We start from the raw sequence: 14,173 nt of genomic DNA on the forward strand, positions 1-14,173 counted from the left end.
GTTCCCCACCACAAATGATTGTCCCACTCTTGCTCATCTGTTTTTTGATAATTGAGAAAAAAGATGGCCCAAAATGAGAAAGATTGAAAAACTTTTGGACGCAGAAACAACCACATACTTTGATAAAGTTTCAGGGTGTCACACAATTCTAAGTGGGTTCAAAACTTTTTCGACTAGTCTCTCTACTTGGGCATTAAAAACCTAAGATCACCTTAATGTTGGAGGAGTGTCTAATATAAATTCTTAATTTTCATGAATCCTAATTTGCGGTAAGTTGGCTGGGGATTGCAAGGAACTGTGCCCCCTACCCATAAGGTGGGAGTACAAGATGTTAGCCCCGAGGCAATTTTCTTAAAGGTAGTTTTATTATTTTTACCTTAGACTTATTGTTATATTCAACATCACTAGTAGATTCCTTGTAAAACTCGTAGACTCCTATTTAAAGAAAGTATTCTGGCTCTTGTAATGTATCACAATTAATAAAAAAAAAAGGCATAGTGCAGTCATAGATTTAGACATTTTTTATCGAACCACGTAAAATCTTTGTTCTTCATATGTGGTTGTTTTTATGTTTGTTTCTTCGATCCATCGTAATTCAAAGGATCGTTTCTCCAACTGGTATCAAAGACTCGATTCAAAGAAAGAGTGAGAGCGATAGCGGAAAAAGAAAGAAATGTGAATATCAACAAGTTTGATGGCAAGGACTTTGATTTTTGAAAGATATAAATTGAATATTATCTGTATCAGAAGAAGTTGCATCAATTGCTTTTTAAAAGCAAGTAAGTAGATATAAAACACGAAGATTGAAATATGTTAAACAGATATGAGCCGAGAGTTGTTCGATTGATGTTGGCCCGAAACATCGCGTTCAACATAAAAAATGAAAAGACCATGGCTGGTCTCTTAAAGACGCTCTCAAACATGTACAAATTGAAAGTTATGTAGCATAACAAGTAGCATCTTTAAACATCAAGCTGATCTAGGAAACAAAGATAGACAAAATGTGGTTTTGTGATTGATCTGCACCTTCTTGCCATCAATCGTAACAACAGTCTACTCATCATCTGAAATGATAAAGGGTCAAACTACATTTAGTTTAGTAGGTACAATAACATCACATATTTATAAAAAACTAACACATATATGACAAACAATTATGCATCCAATCATATGGTATACATCAATAAATGTTATAAAATATGCGATTATAGTATCCATTGATTTATATAAATAATGCATGTTTTTCATTCTAATTAATAGTTTGAATATAAGTTCTTTGTTTTAATATTATCCTACATGTAGGTACTCACAAGACGAAAACGTAGAGACAGACTAAGACCATTCAAGGGATTATTATGCCATGTATTTTAATATCCTGAATGACTAACTAAGTCCGCCCTAAAGGAGATGGTGTATTGATTGAGAGAGAACTCTCTAGAGGCTGAGATAAACAAGGATGCATCATAAACTTACTGCAGAAGTCATGGGATTTTTTACATAGGACAATTATTGGTAGCCCTGTCCCCTAACTTCGATGACTAAGGACGTTGAGTCATTGTCACTCGAGAAACATAATAATTAACAATAGTATTTATCAGAGCTTGTACCACCTACCATATCTTCAGGTAAGAACAAAATATGAATGGGTTATTGAGTCCTCTTTTATTAAGGGTTTAACATATTACATATGCCTCATACCAATAGACATTATTTACTTATTTTAGGTAGGATTTCATGTTTGTGTATTATCATAACCATTCAATATACTTTAGTGTTTTTAAACTGATTGAACATCTTGCCTTTGAAGGTGATCTCAAAAATTAAGTATGCATGTGTTTTCCATAACTTGGTGCATTTTTGCATCTTGGTGGTCATAAAACCACAACTCATTCATGAGTTTCCAAGTGTACATGCATGCCTCACATCTCTTACAATACAAAAATAATAATAGTTTACATGCCACTTATGCAATTTAAATCATCAAGGCACCAGTCTGGTTTCTCTAACCACCAACTCCAACACGAGCCATAATTTATGCAATTCATATGTCATTTTATATGGCATAAAAACATGTTTCAGATGACCAACTAGGTTTCATAAACCCCAAGCTCCATTATAATCCATAAATTGTTATTACATGCATTCATAGATTCACATCATGTGGCATTTCAACATAGTAATAAAGCATATCATAACATACATCAGTATAATAACATACCCACATGTAATATTATATTTCAATAGGCATCCAATACGAATATTCAAGTTTCAAATAGATATATTTGTGTTTGAAAAACCAACACGGGCACATAAGAAAATCAATACGGACAATTTTGAAATTATTTTATCAACACCCAAATCGCAAGTTAGGATAATCCAAAATTTTCACATGCATACGTATTAAAAGCCCATTTTTGAACAACTTAAAGCTTGAATATTAATGTCTTAAACTATGTAACATTTGTATACACAATATTCAACTTTGTTCTTACCTTGGAGAGGGTAAGTGGTGTAAAAACCCTGATTTTTGAGAGTTTTTCTTCATAAAATAATTCAAACACTTACAGTCTACAAACCCTATTTTTGAGACCTAGAATAGATTCATAACAAAAATTTGATGAATTTGGACTTTTATTTTGTCAAATTCGAACGTAATACGACTTTGAAACACCCTCGACAAGTTTTGGGGGTAATTCGAGTAATTTTGGTGGGTCTTAGGGGTATTTTTGACCCTGAGGGATATAGTCATCCCAACCTTGGTTGACCATCCAGGTCAACTGTATGAGACCCATATTGGTCTTATGCACTTTGACTAGGCTTTGACTGAGGTAGGGTTTTTAAAATTGTTTTGTAGATTGAGGTATTTTGAAAAGTAGAAAATATAGTTTAAGGGAGAGAAGAGGCATTCAAAACCACCCCTTCTCGGGGCAATGCATGCAGAGCTGGGTCTGCATGCATTGTTAGCCCCTAACTTGTGCAGCGGGCTCATCATGAACCCACTTGAATGCTTTGAATCCCCTTTCTCGCCCCCTATAGCCATTCAAAAATTAGAGGAAAAAGAAGAAGCAAATTCTCTCTTTTTGGGGGCCAATGCATGCAGAGCTTGGTCTGTATACATTTACAGTAGCAAGCTGCTACTCCCATTTGAAAGTAGAGGTTGTGCTACCCATTCTAGCTAATCCATTTAATGGATTAAAATAAAATAGTAAAAAAAAAGAAAAGATAGTAAAAAAGTGAATGATTGAGAGGAGGGGCAAACATTTTTGCCTTAGAGAGAAGGAGGAGAGGAGGGGGATATCTAGCTCTCCCTCACTCTCCTTCTCATTCTTCTTCTCCACATCTCTCATCTCTCTCTCACTCCCTCTCCCATATACACTCATAATTTTGGGCATTGAAGCAATTGAAGTTTTTGAATCTTTGGGGTGATGTCACTTTTTAAGTAATCGAACTTGTTGGTGTAGTTGAGGAGGTCAGCCAGCAAAAAACTAATTTGGTAGAGTTTTTGGAGAGCACTGAATCTAGGGGAGAAGGCGAAGTCGACCCAGGTAGGTCAGCTCTCCTGTCTCCATTTTTCCTTGCATTCTCTCATTTTTATGAGTTCATTTTCTAAATTTCCTTATTTTTTGTTGTATTTTTGTTCAGAACGATTTTAAGTTGGAGAACCGCCAAAGAGTCATGCTAGAAGGTGTGTCTAGTAGTGCCTAGGGACTATGCTTGTCGGATTTTGCTAACAAAGGTAGGTACCTGACTCCCCGCTTTGCATTAGTTGTATGCATAGGTGTGTTTGCGTCTAAAAAAAAATTCTAACGAAAACCACTGTCAGCATTTTGGTCATAGCACCTTGGTCTAAAATCGAAAAATTTCATATTTTGGCTCGTTGAAAATCTATCAAATACCCTGATAATCTTTGTGCTTTATTTTTTTTTCAAATTCCTGGGTTGTCCCTATCGCAAACATCCCAAAATAGTACAGACAATCACTCTAGTGATTAAATCTTGTCCAAGGAAAAATCACTATCAGTATTTTAGTATTAACTCTTTGCCCAATAGTCTAAAAATTTCGTGTTTTAGCTTGTTAAAAATCTATTGAATTCCTCGATGAATTTTGTGTTTTGCACTTTTCCAAATTTTTGCGTTGTCCCTACCAAAAACATTTCAGAACAGTAAAGACAGTCACTCGAGTGTCTGAATCATGTCTAAGGAAAAACCACTGTCAATATTTTAGTAATAATTCTTTGCTTAGTAGTCTAAAAATTCCTTGTTTTAGCTCGTTAAAAAGCTATTGAACACCTCAATGAATTTTGTGTTTTGCAAGTTTTCAAATTCCAGCATTGTCCCTATCGAAGACATCTCAAAATAGTAAGGAGTGTCACTCAGGTGATTGAATCCTATCTAAGGAAAACCACTGACATTCCTTTGGTCATAGCTCCTTGGTCTCAAATAAAAAAAATTCATGTTTTGGCTCGTTGAAAAGCTATCAAATACCCTGAAAATCCTTATGTTTTACCTCTTTCTGAATTTCAATGTTATCACTGCCAAAAATATTCTATAACTAGGATGACAACCACTCGGGTGACTGTCCAGGGTTGTGTCAGTCCAGCCCACCATTCAATCCATATCTGGGTCTTTCAAACTCAAATTTTTTTTATTTTTGTTGAGTTTAATGACTAACAATTTTATCTAAAACTTTTGTGTTTTACCATTTTCCAAATTTGTGTGTTATCTCTATCAAAAACTTTTCAAAACAGAGAGGACAATCACATGGGTGACTGTCCAAGTCCGTGTCAGTCTAGATCACCATTTAATTTATAATCGAGTCATCCAAAGTTAGAAAATTATGTTTTTTATTGTGTTTAATAGATAACAACTATATCTTAAACTTTAGTGTTTTACCATTTTCCAAATTTTGGCATTATCCCTATAAAAAATATGCCAAAATAGAGACAACAACCACTCAGGTGTCTGTTCAGGTTTGTATCAGTCTGACCCATTGTTTATTCCATTTTTGGGTCATTTGAACTCACAAAATTTCTATTTTTGTTTTGTTGGATAGCTAACAAGTATATCTACAACTTTTATGTTATGTATATTGACAAAAATAGTCAATTTGAGTCTCATTTGAGACTGTCTCTAACTGGTCTGTCCTAAGTAGAACAAAACCTAGGTCCACAACCAATTTTTTGGTCTGTAGCTCGATACAAAGGTAACAAAATTGTCTACACTTTTCATGTTGACCCCACTTGCAGAACAGGTGATATGCTAAGTCAAAATATGGCAAGACAGACATAGTTATTAAAAAAAAGATAGAGAATTCTTACTTTTATGCCGTACGTGCGGATAAAAATAAATTTTTGGTCAGGGGTGAAAATTCTATCCTGGTTGCACTTGAAATGAATATTTTTGCATGCTTGGATTCTTAGTTAGCTTGGAAAAAAAATTGGGTATGCTTCGAATAATCTATCTAGATATAAATAAGTAAATCTAGAGATGAGCATGCATTCAAGCCTTAGGATTTTTGAAAAAAAAAGAAGATAAAGAAAGGAAGAAAAAAGAGAGAGGAAAAATAGAAAACAAAAATTTGTATTTTTAGTTCTAAAGCTTTGAGCACTAAATTAGACCTAGAAAAAATATATAAAATAAAGAATAAATAACATTTAACCTATACATGGGCCCTGGGAGCCGTGTATGAGGTTTGGGATTCATAAATTTTAGATTTACGAATATCTCCAAATTTTTTTATTTTTCTAGGTGTGGACCTTGAGAAATGATTTTTTCAAGTGAGAGCTTACTGGTTAGGCACAATAACAACTCATTTAGAGTGAAATGAGATGTTTGCATTATTTTGAGAAAATAAAATCTCATTTTAAAAATAAATTTTAGTGTGTCTTGTTTGGAAATACCACGAGTACCTAAAGGTTACTTTGAGAAATTAAGAATTTGATAATGAATCGGAAATTAAAATAAATAATATACACATATTTTGGTTACGCCCTGAAAGATGGGGTAACTTGTCACCTTGAGTGACCCTTTACTTGCCTTAAGAGCGAGCATGCACCAACCCTGTGGGATTGTGCTGAGTTGTCGATAGACTTCTTCTCAGCTAGTGGTGACATGTCACTTTTATGTGCCCCACTTTGGTTACTAGGGTGGACCAGTCTTCGACCACGGTGGCTTAGAGGACAAGGACTTCTTTTTGTTATGGAGGTCCTGCTACATACGCTAGCGGTAGTGCACTACAACTCTTTTTCAAGATAAAAAACTCCTTGACAAAGGAAATCTGTACCTTGGTGTTGGCGACTTGTGTTCTTGTGAAGTTTAAAATAAAATATTAAATCACTCATGAATGCACACCCCCACATTGATCGACAAGCGTATAGTGATCCAAGGTAGTGATGCCCCCGTGTAGATAATAATGAAAGAGAGAACTAAGAAAAATTATAATGTGTATTGGTAGATTGCAACAAATGAACCTAAATAAAAGAAAAGAAAATTTTACATGCATGCATGTAGGTTATGTTCAGTTGTTTGTTTGACCTCTCGATTTAGAGGTCTTGTCGAGTCAAATTCTATTAAGTCAGGATTTGCGACTCATTGTTAGCCATGGACTTAGTTGGAGTCTAGTTTGGCCTGGTGACATACCCACGGGCGCTATTGCGTAGTGGGTGGTCGGGTTACTTAATGAGACTTGTAGTTTGTCTCACTCCTATTTATTGTTTTTTTTTTCAAGAAACCACGAGTAGAAGGGCTTGGCAACAACAGATGCACATAACTGAAGTATCTTTGGAGTTGGATCATTAACCCTTCTCTTTATGGGAGTGTTCTGTATTTTGAGATTTTATCAGAAATATAATTGAATGTAATTTTATGAAACTCAGTGTTAATTCACCCCCTGAATTTTGTAATCAATGATGAATACATGAATGAAATAAATTTTTTTGTAAAAATATTTGTTCTTCCTTAATGATAGAAAACATTCGCAAAAAGAGTTGAGAAAATATTTAAAAGAAATAAATATTTGATTTTTTTGTTGCCTGCTCTATTTAAAAGAAAAAAAAGGTGGCTCAATTTTTTGTGTAATTTTAAGGAGGGTCTCACAAGTGGTATAACTCTGATCGACATTATTGTCAATAAAAGCTTTCTCATCTAGTGACAATTACTCAACATCCCTAGTCATCAGAGGTAGGGGACATGATCTACCAAAAGTTTAATCCTAGGTTGGTAGTTTATACACTTCTGCAGAAGGTTAGGATGCATCCTTACTAAAATATGTCTTGGGAAAATCTCTTTCGGTCATTATATCATCTCCTCTATCTTTTGTGGCAAGCTAGTCGTATGGGTTACTAACATACATAGAATAATAAACACTTGTATGGTCTCGGTCCTGGCTCGGAGCTACCCCTATGAGTACCCACAAGGGGTTAAATATCGAAACAAATACTTTCATGCTCACACTAATTATTATTGTGGATACCTGCTTGATGAAAGGTGATTCCTGATTTGTATGCTTTAACTATTTTCCTGCTTTACTAAACTCATGCTTTAGTTGTACTCATACTTTCTCTAAAATTGTGCATTCTCTTAAATCATATGTGTTTTTACCTGAAATTGATATAATGATTTACCAGGCTTTCACCGGTCTGACCTTTTAAAATGAATTTTTAGGTGAATAACTCATGGACAGTGGATGATGCGAGACAGTGGCAACATCCAAAACTAGACTTTTAGAGGATAACAGGCCAACTCAGGGTGTCTTGTTCATATATTATTTTGACCCTACATTTTTGTATAATGAACTTTGATGTAAATATAACGGTTTAGACTTTTTTGATTTATTTGGTTTTTCATGAATGATTCTCACCTATGATCCACTGCGTATTGGTCAATTTTTTTTTTCAGAATTATTAGTAAATTTTCTGGGTTAAAATTTTTGGGGTGTCACATGGTTGACACCCTTATAGTAGAGAGAGAGAGAGTTGGAAGTGTTGGGTATTTATAGAATTTAGTATATGAAATAGGGGATGTGAAGAGAGTTGGTGAGGGATATAGAAGAGAAAAATAAAAGACAAAGAATAAGAAAATAGAAGGGGGCGTGAGCTCCTCCCTCATATATTCACACATTTTTTTCCAGAAGTACTCCTAATCCAGCCCATTTGTTTCTAAAATGATTTTTTCAAGTTCTAAAATTCATTTTCTTGCTTATATCATTTTCAAGCTAGATATATATATATTTTTTCAAAGTTGCAAAGCTTACATTATATACATTACATAATGTAAACTATATATATATATACACTCATATTAGCTTGCCTCTTAAAGAGGTTTTAGCCATATCTAAGAGGGCCTACTAAGATGGGACGTCCCCTCTTATTTCCAACTTTTCAAAAACAATTTTTAAGAAAGCCTTGTTTCTTTACACTGTAGCTTTAATTAATTTTTTTAGAAAGTTTTGACTCTTGTTAAATTTTTGAATGTTAGACTTTCAGCCACCTAAGAAGGGCCCACTAGGGTGGTACGTCCCACCCTAGGGAGTCTCCTTTTTTTAAAAAAAACAACAATAATTCTTATTAGCTAGTCTTTTATTTTTTTAGCCCAGGCTTATTTTAGGAAACTTTTTTTTTATAATGTTGACTTTGTTCTCAAGTATCTTCTTAAATTTTCAGAATTTTCTACCATGTAGTAAGTGCCACATAGGTTGGGACCACATAGGAAGACATCCCACGCTATGGAACTCCTACAAATTATTAAACCAATTTAATTTTTAAATTTCTATTTCATAAAATTTCCTATTTAGAATTCTATATGGCTTTTCATTTTAGATTTCAAATCCCATTAAGATTTAAATCTATTTGAGTAAACCCACATCAAATCCATATCCAAATAACAATCCAAATTCACTCGAAACTGTAGTTAATTTCACTTAGACTCTAAGTGCAAATTAATTCTATTTAACTTCACTTTTAAATTAGATTCCTAATGTGAATTTCACTTGAATTAAGTTTGATTATTCATGAGACATAATCTAAATTTCAATTTAACTTTAACTAAGATTCCACATTCGACTCATAAAAAATTTCTATTTTTTTAGCATTAATTTTTTTTTTGAAATAATCGTAGATGTTATATCCTTCTCTCCTTAAAGAAATTTCCTCCGTAAAATTTAACTAGGGTTACTTACCAAATAAATTATTTTTATTCCTTAAAAAATTATCAAAAAAATTCAGATGTTACATCTTTTCCCTCTTAAAAAAATTTCATCCTCAAAATTAAATACCAAATCATCAAATCTGAGAACTACCAAAATATAAATCATCACTCTTTCACTACATACTCTAATCAATAAATTTAACCTCAAAAAATAATACTTATCACAAAAACAAATTTTTGTATAAGTTCCTAGGCTCTACAGTCGCGTCTGTCATGTGATGTCCTTAGCAATCTTTTTTAGGTTCTCAAATATGTAAATAAATCTTTATCAAATAATAACACTACAATTATATCAATAAATAAGTTAGAACTTACTCATCAAGAGATGTCGGTCTATTAGACAAGTCTTGAGCCAGATTTTTCTTTTCGCTCTAATACCAAAGTTGTAATGCCCAAAAACTTTAATCCCACTACCAAAATAATCTTTTTGGAGATTAAAAAAAAACATTTTTAAAATAATAACAGTGGAAACCATTTACGTACAAAATCGACTAAAGGAATTGGTCGGGTTACAGATCTAACAAAGCATCCATTAAATTAAATTGAATTTATTAATCACATAATTGACTTACATCTTTCTCATAAGTTTTAAAAGTATACATTAGAGTCCAAATAACAAAATCATATCCAAATTAAAATGCTCGACAAAGGAAAAGACTTGGCTCTTGATCCACCGCAATGTCCCACCATTGCAAGTTCTCTTCAAGCAGTACTTACATAGTATTTTGGGGTCAAATTCATCGAGCCTTCATTTAAAGATACTAATCCAATACATGTAAACCAAAACCAGTATACAAGAATATATTTTAATAAATTCACACATTGATTTAGGCAAGTATACATTTTATGTATGCATAGTTGCATAACAAGAATAACATTAAGAAATAATTAACAATCTTATGCATGAGTAGGTAAATAATGCATGCACTTACTAATGATGATTAAATAGTCTTTTTATACATGAGTGACTTTAATTGCCTTTATTTAAGTTTTCGTTTTATGTGATGCATGCTATGATTATATAAATATACATACACTTAGAGTTTCACTTTTTAGCCATGTGGGTACTACACAGGCTTAACCATGATTAGGGTCATGGCTCATGAGGGGTATATTCAAACAAGTTGTGGCTTAACCCAGGCCAAACACCTTTCATTAGTCGTGGGTGAGGGACAACCTAGTCGAGAGAGCGCTCTCAACACCTCTAACTTGATGCTTCAGACTTCACTCATGAGTTCCTTACCCCCCCCCCCCCCCCCCCGTAATGTGGAGGCCTCCCCCATCTCTGTGGTTCGGGATGAGCAATCTTTCGTGCTCAAAAACTTAGTTTCAGTGAGCGTGAAGTACCGCTTGCTCTCTCATTGTAAGCCTCAATAAAATTAATGTTCTTATTACATTTTTTTAATTACATTAACTCTATTATTTTTTCATGCACACACATAATGAATACATCACTAAGATTCATGTCTCATGTTTGGGCACCTTGATGCATGATTTAATATCAATAACACTTTCATACCACACATGCAAATTTTAACACTTTCACTTACACATTCATTCTTAGGCATTGAATATGATAATAACATGCATCCAAACATAGTCACATGCCACACTATAATGCACGTGCAAATGAAATTCAAAAGTAGTGTTCATTCATTTATTGACATGCAATAATAATTCATCTGATGCCATGCATTTTAAGAGTTTAAAACATGCATTTACACAGCACTACAGGTCCCAATTGCATGTTAATTTAGCGTTCAAATTCATGTACTAACATCAAAAATTTATACTTTGCATAGCTTAACCGGCTCATACTCGATTCAGAAACCAGTTAGTTAAAAACTGCTCTGTTGTTATAGAAATCACTATGTTGTACACAGATTGAGACCATAGTTCATTTTTTCTGTAGTATATTCCCATTTTTGTCAGCTTTCATATGTCATAAATCGTTCATAAAAACTCCTCATAACAAGGAAGATACAAAAGTTTTACCAGGTAGTGGTTGGTTACCACATCACACCAATGAGGTCACTGAGACAAGTAAGTAAAAAAAACTCAAATTGTATCATGTAAGCTTTCTTTTTATTTTTTTCAGTCACTACCCACATATCAAAGATTTTCCCACCTATGCCTTTGCCATATAAGACTCAATTTAGCATGTTCAGTAACTACAAAAGAACCATATACTAATAGAATTAACTTGGTCTTACTCAAACTGATTTCAAGAAAACCAGCTAGACACGTATGCTTGATTCTCGTAATTGGTGCCCAAATAGTTTTGATTTGCACCATACATTTTTTATTGAAACTGATTAGTTCAGAGGACTGTTATGGTTCAAATCATAGTTTAAAAACTCACCGGGTTGACTTGGTGACTCGACCCGAATCGCCCAGTCACTGGGTCAAAAACCAACTCGGCTTTTACAAAACTCGGCCGAGTCATAGGTGAGTCATGCTAATATATACATATATAATATATTATATATATAATTATATCCATTATATAAAATATAATATAAATATTATGTATATTATATAAAATTATGATTATATATGTAAATATATTATAAAAAATATTATATAATGCATATTATATATAATATCTTGGTAAAATACTATAAATTATAGATAATAATCATAAATATAAATATAAATATAAATATATTTTATATAAAATATAAAGTTATTATGACCCGGCCGAGTCACCGAGTTGACCCAGCCGAGTCACGAGTCATTAAAGGATGAGCAGAGTAACGAGTCACCGGGTTTTAAAACCATGGTTCAAATAGAGGGGGTTTAGGTCCGCAAGCATTCAACACAATGTTGTACCCCAGATTTGGTTTTGGGAAAACCCTCATTTCCATACTGAAATTGAGGTTTTTCTCAAAATCGATTTCGGCTATTTGTGGGATTAAGACCTATATCAGTCCCAACCTTGTTAGGACTGATATAAGGTTTCAACATAAACCATAAACTCAAAAACTTGCCCTTACATATAGACTTTAGTCTACATGTATCAGATTAGGACCCCTTACCTCGATTTGTCAAAATCGTTAGATGCATGTACCGAAATGGTTGGTTCGTTGGCTTGATCCGTACACCACCTCAAAAGTGTGGCCGCAACTCCTTGACCAGTCACTCCTCTAATGGAGTTCCAAACCTCCCAGCCAGAGTGGAGGAATGTGAGAAGACAAGATGAAAAAGAGAGAGAAGAGAAAAAGAAAAGACAAAGAACAAGAAAATAGAAGGGGGTGTGAGCTCCTCCCTCATATATTCACACATTTTTTTGCCAAAACTCCTCCTAATCCAGCCCATTTGTTTCTAAAATGATTTTTTCAAGTTTTAAAATTTATTTTCTTGCTTATATCATTTTTTAACTAGATATATATATTTTCTAAGTTGTAAAGCTTACATTATATACATTACATAATGTAAACTATATATATATATATATATATATATATATATATATATATATATACTCATAGTGCGTTCCCTCTTAAAGAGGTTTTAGCCATATCCAAGAGGGCCCACTAGGATGGGACGTCCCCTCTAATTTCCAACTATTAAAAAACATATTTTAAGAAAGCCTTGTTTCTTTACACTCTAGCTTTAATTAATTTTTTAGAAAGTTTTGACTCTTGTTAAAGTTTTGAATGATAGATTTTCAGCCACCTAAGAAGGGCCCACTAGGGTGTTACGTCCCACCCTAGGGAGTCTCCTTTCTTTAAAAAAATAACAATAATAATTCTTATTAGTTAGTCTTTTATTTTTTTATTCTAGGCTTATTTTAGGAAACTTTTTTTTTATAATGTTGACTTTGTTCTCAAGTATCTTATTAAATTTTCAGAATTTTCTACCATGTAGGAAGTGCCACATAGGTTGGGCCCACATAGGAAGACGTCCCACCCTATGGAACTCCTACAAATTATTAAACCAATTTAACTTTTAAATTTTTATTCCGTAAAATTTTCTATTTAGAATTCTATATGGCTTTTCATTTTGGATTTCAAAACCCATTAAGATTTAAATCTATTTGAGTAAACCCATATCAAATCCATATCCAAATAACAATCCAACTTCACCCAAAATTGTTGTAAATTTCACTTAGATTCTAAGTCCAAATTAATTCTATTTAACTTCACTTTTAAATTAGATTCCTAATGTGAATTTCACTTGAATTAAGTTTGATTATTCATGAGACAATTTAAATTTCAATTTAACTTTAACTAAGATTCCACATTTCACTCATATAAAATTTTTATTTTTTTAGCATTAAACAAATTTTTGAAATAATCACATATATTACATCCTTCTCTCCTTAAAGAAATTTCCTCCCTAAAATTTAACTAGGGTTACTTACCGAATAAATTATTTTTATTTCTTAAAAAATTATTAAAAAATTTCAGGTGTTACATCTTTTTCCTCTTAAAAAAAATTCATCCTCAAAATTAAATACCAAATCATCAAATCTAAGAACTACCAAAATATAAATCATCACGCTTTCACGGCATACTCTGATCAATAAATTTAACTTCGAAAATTAATACTTATCATAAAACCAAATTTTTGTATAAGTTTCTGGGCTCCACAGTCGAGTCTATCATGTGATGTCCTTAGCAATCTTTTCTAGGTTCTCAAATATGTAAATAAATCTTTATCAAATAATAACACTACAATTATATCAATAAATAAGTTAGAACTTACTCATTGAGCGATGTCGGTCTATCAGACAAGTCTTGAGCCAATTTTTTCTTTTCGCTCTAATACCAAAGTTGTAATGCCCCAAACCTTTAATCCCTCTACCAGAATCATCTTTCTGGATATTCAAAAATCCTAAAAAAAAATAAACACTTTTTAAAAATAATAATAGTGGAAACCATTTACGTACAAAAATCAACTAAAGAAATTGGGTTGGTTACAAATCTAACAAAGCATCCATTAAATTAAATTGAATTTATCAATCG

Source organism: Nuphar pumila, chromosome 12, assembly GCF_984573655.1.
Source record: "Nuphar pumila chromosome 12, dmNupPumi1.hap1.1, whole genome shotgun sequence".
NCBI classification, from domain to species: Eukaryota; Viridiplantae; Streptophyta; class Magnoliopsida; order Nymphaeales; family Nymphaeaceae; genus Nuphar; species Nuphar pumila.